The sequence below is a fragment of the Neopsephotus bourkii genome, unplaced genomic scaffold (assembly GCF_033783945.1).
Source record: "Neopsephotus bourkii isolate Nb327-2 ecotype Australia unplaced genomic scaffold, CSIRO-AGI_Nbou_v1 NB_1624, whole genome shotgun sequence".
Lineage (NCBI taxonomy): Eukaryota > Metazoa > Chordata > Aves > Psittaciformes > Psittacidae > Neopsephotus > Neopsephotus bourkii.
The window spans coordinates 9,243,156-9,249,644 of NW_026902099.1; positions in this window are offsets into that span (position 1 = coordinate 9,243,156).

Sequence of the window (6,489 nt, forward strand, 5' to 3'; positions counted from 1 at the left end):
ATTAATTTCTGCAGGTATAACCTGTCTCATACAGTGTAAACATCCCCTTAAAAGTGGAATGTACCATGGGTACATCCCATTATGCTAGTGATGATTAATAAGGTGGGCAATGCTAGAGAAGGAAGAGCAGTTCTCCTTTCTCATAAATACAAGCCTGTGTCATGAATGATAAGCAATTTATCTCAAGAACACTACCAGATTAAACCTTGCCTCTTTCACAATATTTAATTTGTTGAGTTGTTTGTTTCTACTTCCATGTTGCAACATGCAGCTGCTATTAAATGTTTCATTTTATAGCTTTCATATTCATATTCTAAGGCTTGAGGTTTTTTTCTCAACTACTGACCTGAACACAAAATAAAGAGCTGGTGAGGATCAGTTTAGGGCTACACACTTTAAACAGAGGAACAAATGAAGCAAATTATATTCTAGTTCAGAACCTTTAAACAGGTTACTGTAACCATAGTGTTGCTCAAATCCCCTTGCTGCAATTACAAAAAAAAAAAAAACAGCACAACAAAAAGAAAATATTAGGTTTGGCACAGTCATCTTTAAACAATTTATCAAATTCTGAATTTTCTGCAGCATAATAATGCTTGTCCATCAGAATGCAAAGTGACTTATCCTGTGATGTGTCTAATTGTGTATTTTCAGGATTTTCTGTGGAAAAGGCCCATGACAATAATTAATACCTAATGTTATAAACACCATTGCTTTGGGTGTTGCCTAGCAACCAGCATCCAGTAGGCTTCCTAGGGGGCCTCAAATAAAAGCAGGAGAGTGATCCTTACGTACCACCATGGAGGGGGAAGCAGCTTTGTTCTAGACTGCTACTCTGCTCTGGTTGTTTGTGGAGTGATCTCTGAAAAACAAATCTCCCTTTAGAGGTTTCATGTCCAAAAAACCTTTTCAGAGGGTAAACGGGACCCAAATGCTGCACATGTGGATTTCTTTGCACTTCTGGCTACCTTTTACAATCAGAAATACAAACACTATCCTTTTGTTATCTTCCAATAATGAAGCCTTGTTTCCAAAGGAAGTGTTTCTGTGTTTTCATTTCTACTTCTAATTAGAACAGACTCTCCTCTGTGACAGAGTTCTTTTTTTTTTTAATAATCTACTGCATTTTTGGACAAACTACACATTAAATTTAAAAGAGGACTAGGGCTGTGTAGTGTTTTTGTAGAAATACTTTTGTATCTCAGTGGTATATACAGTGGAGAGTAGAACAAATTTCACTGAAATGCAGGCTTTCTCAGGAGTGAAAGTATTTCTTTTTGACAGTGCCTTTTTTTTTTTAAGTGCCAGTTCATTTCCAGTGCAATCTCTTTATCTTGGCACAAGAACATCTAAATCTCATTTCATTAAAGGTATATATTTACTCAGATGGTCACTTCAATAAGAGCAAGAGGCTGGAAACCAGTTTTCCAGCGTTTCCTTTCTCAGCTACAGTTTCTGAACTGTTCTGTAGGCCTTTGCAAGTTACTGAGCTTTCTTTTATCTTTGTTTTTACATTGAAATAACTGCTGAAATATCTTCAGATGCAGAAAGATATTGTGGTGCTTAACTAGTATCTACTATGTTATTTGATAGTCCTTAAGGAAAATTTACCAAAATCTTGACATATTTAATTTTGTCATAAATAATGCAGAATTTATACAGTTTTAAGCTAACACATTCAGAATTATTTGAACAGAAAAGATACAGCAAAAATTATGGTTTTAAAGTAATCATTTTATTATCAGAACTGTGCAATATGTTTGCTAGGATCTGGAAGAGGTTAGATTAATTGATAGATAATCCAGTCCTGTGTTTCTATGAATCATATTTTGTAGCTGTTTTAAAATAACAAAGATCAAATATTATGTAAACATTCTTCATTCCAAATCCACTGACTTTCCTTTTTTCTGCCTTTGTCCAGCAGGAAGATTATTCAGTCTTTTGAGATGTTTTGTAAAGTCATTATATTCATACAGATTTCTGGCTGCAGCATATGTTCTGTAGAGCTTCGGTTTTATATTCACGCCACATCCTGAAATCTCAGAGGAAATTGTCGAGGCACAGAAGGCAGGAGAGCCCCCAGCATCCATTAAGAGTTGATGAAACTCAGGATACTAAGCACTCTTTCTGATTTTACAACACAGCTGGTTCATACTAGTTTTTTTAATTTCATTCCTTCTTAATTCCCAGCAAATGACACATTGAGGGCCAAAGTCCCATACAACCTAAATGACAGTGTAAAACATCTCAATCTTGAGGATCATGCTGAGCAAAATTCTAATGAAAGATAATCTTATGGATATTCAGAATTTAAATGGCACACCAAAGTCAGAATCCCTAATCCCTGACTGAAAAACTTCAGTGCAGTTGTACATTGAAAGATGCTTGTGCTTGACAGGGAAGACTAGACAGGGTTATCTCCATACTGCTCTTTGCTTTTCATCTGTCTGTCTCATTTACATGCACATAAGTGAGTTTTGCACATATACTGAATGCCACATAAACTACCATTTTGCCCTTTTTGCTTATGATTTTTTTTCCTGATGGAAACACTCATCAGCTCTTGTGTTCCCACAAACTTCAACCACAGACTTACATGAGTTGCTGGTCTTTAGTTCAGCTCACTGCGAGTCTTGGCAATATGTTCACATTAGCTCATTTTACAGAACACATACTCTCAGATCTCTTGCTTTTTCACAGAATTATTTTTAACTTTGAGAGTGTAAAAACCATGACATTGCAAAAGTTGAATTGCATCAGTAAGAAAGTGCATCACTTTCCTACAGGCAAGCAGATTTGTTCCTTTATTCTAGCAAATGTTTGTTTCCCAGGAGGGAGTTAACTCCTCAGCACAATGTTTTCTGGGTTTTGTCAGCAGCAAAGGAGCTAATTCTCCTGGGCTGTGGTTCTACGGTGTCAGTGGTGAAGCTAACAACCTATTGAAGCGGTTTTATTTCATTAACAAGGGAATTTCTCCCTAGTGAAGCATTTTGATACAAACATTTCATTACCAAGTCCCCATATAGAAGTTCAGTCGAAGTGCTAAGGTAGTTACTACCTTACTGAAACTGATACTTCTTGGCAATGAATTGATTAACCTCCCTTGAGATTTTAGTTCTACAATTAGAGTAAAGGTCCTCTTGAAGCTGTTTCCTGTGCTGAATGTCCACATGAAATGCTCCAACAGTTTGCTCTCAGAGCAATATCTAAGCTTTGGCAGAGAGAGCAGCCTTCACTGTGTGCACTATCACTTCAGTTCCAGCCGAGTTTCTTCTGAGATGCAGAGGTCCATTTTGGCAGTGGTACAGCTTCATCCCTACAGGGGAGCATTTAGCGATCCAATTTTGCTCATAGGATGTCAGCAGCATAAGAAAATTTCAAAACGAACCTTTTGCATAATGAAAAGAGGGAAATGCCAAAACAGTGGGGATAGCAATCAATGGATTCTTTCCCAAATAACTAAAAAAAAAAAAAAAAGGGGGGGGGAGAGAGAGGAAAAAAATATTCTGCAATAAAAAGAAAGTGATTTAATAATCACTGCAAAAAATCAATTTCACGGTGTGGTGATTTGTGGCCAAAGAGTTAAATTTCAAAATAGGAGTGTACTTCCCAGCATTGCAGATCACTACACAACTCCTGCCAGTGAAGGAACGTCTTCCACGTCTGGCAGTTGCAGCATGAATTCCTCTGCCTCCTGCCACTCAGGCAATATTATCACAGCAGCATGCATTTTTCCTATGTCCAGAAAAAAAAAAAAAAGGAAAAAAAAGTGTTTTCTGCCTGGAACTGCTGATGCTTTTAAAAGTACATTAGTCATCATGCCAGCTCAGGGAAACTGGTTCTGAGAATTCTTGATTCCTACACCTCCATCGCTTCAGTTAGCAATCTCTTACAGATCAACTTCACATTCTTTACTGGCACTCATGAGAAGATGAGTGCCAGAGAAGAATAAGAGGACTTCTAGCTTTTCTGAATATTTTCATACATTTTCAGTCTGATAACTATCCTATACCTTTCCAGTATTTAAGATGTACACTTTTTTTGCCTTGACAGCAAAATAATTATCATTTTCTTCTTCGTAGGGAAACACTTGCAAAACAATCAAATATCCCAGTTTTCAGGCATTACAGCACAGACTTGAAATATATTAATAGTCTAGTAAAAGCTTATGGATTTTAGCTTCAAAGAGATCAGTGTGATCATTTATTTTTGCATAACACAGACTGCAAGACTTCTCTAAAAAAAACTTTTCAAATTCATAGGCTGTACCCATTTTTAGTTTCTGGATCCCATTCTGGGCTCATATTCCTAAAAGTTAGGCACAGCAAATGCTCAAATTTTAGATTCCAGATTCCAGCTGGAGCTAGCTTTCCCTCTTCATGTTTCACAATGAGGTCTCATTCCAAATCTTCCTGCTCAAGGTTAACTTTCTGAATTGTCACCCGTAATTTTTAGATATTTCCAGAATGTTACACTATTGGCAGAACGATGTCATTCAAGGTGGGGCCTCAGTGATAGCAGTTTTCTCTTTCTATGTAAAAGATACTTAATGATCTTGAGCTTTTTTCTTTAGTATGAGTGAGGTTTGCAGTAGGCTCTATCTAATGCTTCCTTTTACGTTTTAAACAGTAAAAAACAATTCATAAATATTTAAATAATATTTCCTGAGATGTCAGAAATGCTGACGGAGAGAATAGTCTATATTGATAGTGTTTTCCCTTCTTTTCATTCACTAGTGCCTTTCTAAGCAGATTATAGACAGTTTTCAACTTTCCAGTCAAGTGGATCACATCACTAGCTTATAGTAATATGCAGCACTTTTGAATTTATGGTCATGAATCAACAATTCCAACACCTTTTATTTATTAGCTATGCTCCTTGTGCATAGTCAATTAAAGCATCTCTTCTGTTGATGCCTACTGGAGATTCCATTTTGTTCTCAAGGCTTTGATTTTTACCTCCTTTTCACCTTCCTTTTTCATGTTAGTTTAACATTCTCAGAAACAGCCAACATGCCTTCTAGAATGTTGATTTTTTTTTCCTATTGAATTTCACCCGGACAGTGGTGTGCCATCTTCCAGGGAAAGCCAACTCTTATTCACAAAACCCAAGGTAATGGTTCAGTTATTAGAACTCTCTGTACTACTTATAGGTCTCCAAGACCAAAGTTCACTGAAGAAATAATCAGTGCAGTATGAATTATGTTGCTCAGCTTGACTAGATGAGTCCTACATGAGGGTGATGGCACAAATGTCTTAACTCAGCACTGGGGTGACCTTTGAAAAGATTGTGATGATACAATGACTAATTACTTTTTCTCAGATATTCAATATTCTGTAAAAACTTATTTTGGGACTTCAGTGTCTCTTGCCTGATTTAAATTCAGATGCAGGCTTATTTTTTAGAAAAGGGTGAATAATATACCATTTTACACTTTTTTATTTCATGCAAACGGTTACTAGCAAGGCAATAAAGCCTCAAAACACTGTATGATTTAGATATATAGCATAGTGTTTCCCTGAGAATGTAAAGCCAAGGCATGCATTTTCTGTCACAGCAGTTGTGTGTTAATGGAGGGAATGAGCACCATTCTGTTCAGCAGCTGCACCCTGTAAGGTGTGGACATTCCACCACTATGTGCCAGCTCTCTAATCATAGGAAAAAATATATTTAAAGCTTGGTTGTAAGGCCTGCTCCTAGGCTTGGCCTTCTTTTATGTCACTTGAGCCAAATAAAACTGGAACAGCAGAAGAAGAGTTAATTGCATTCAGTTTGCCAGCTATGCGCTAGTAGTAAAACAGTGAGCACTTTCCTCTAAGCACAGCAATTCTTTTGCCATACAGTAGTGATAAAATTATCTGTAAAAGCACAGGCAGGTTTTTCTCCTAGGACTGTGGCTTAGCCATGCACTAAAGTACAGTCATAGCAATGACAGTTCACTATAGGAGCAGTCACGAAGTCATGCTGTCCCTCTCCCTGCACTCATTTATTACATGTGTAGATGCTGAGGGTTTAAAGTCAGTTCTGAAAGAGGATGTCAGCAGCATAAACATAGTATCATAGAATCATAGTATCAAAGAATCATAGAATATCAGGTTGGAAGGGACCTCCAGGATCATTTGATTGAACCTTTCTAGACAAAACATGACTTAATCTACATGTCCCAGTGCCCTGTCCAGCTGAATCTTAAAAGTGTCCAGTGCTGGGGTTGTCCACCACTTCCCTGGAGAGACTATTCCAATGGCTGATTGTTCTCGTTGTGAAAATTTTTTCCACTTGTGTCCAGTTGGAATATCCCCAGGACTAATGTGTGCCCATTCCCCCTTTCCCAAGTGACTCCTTGTACAAAGGGAGTTTACATAGCTTTCATAGCCACCCTTTAAATTATGGAACAAACCAGAGAATAAGACAGACCTTTTCCAGTGATGCAGTACTAACAATCAGGGAAAAAACATTTCCTAATTTTAAGATGATACCAAGTCCAAAGGT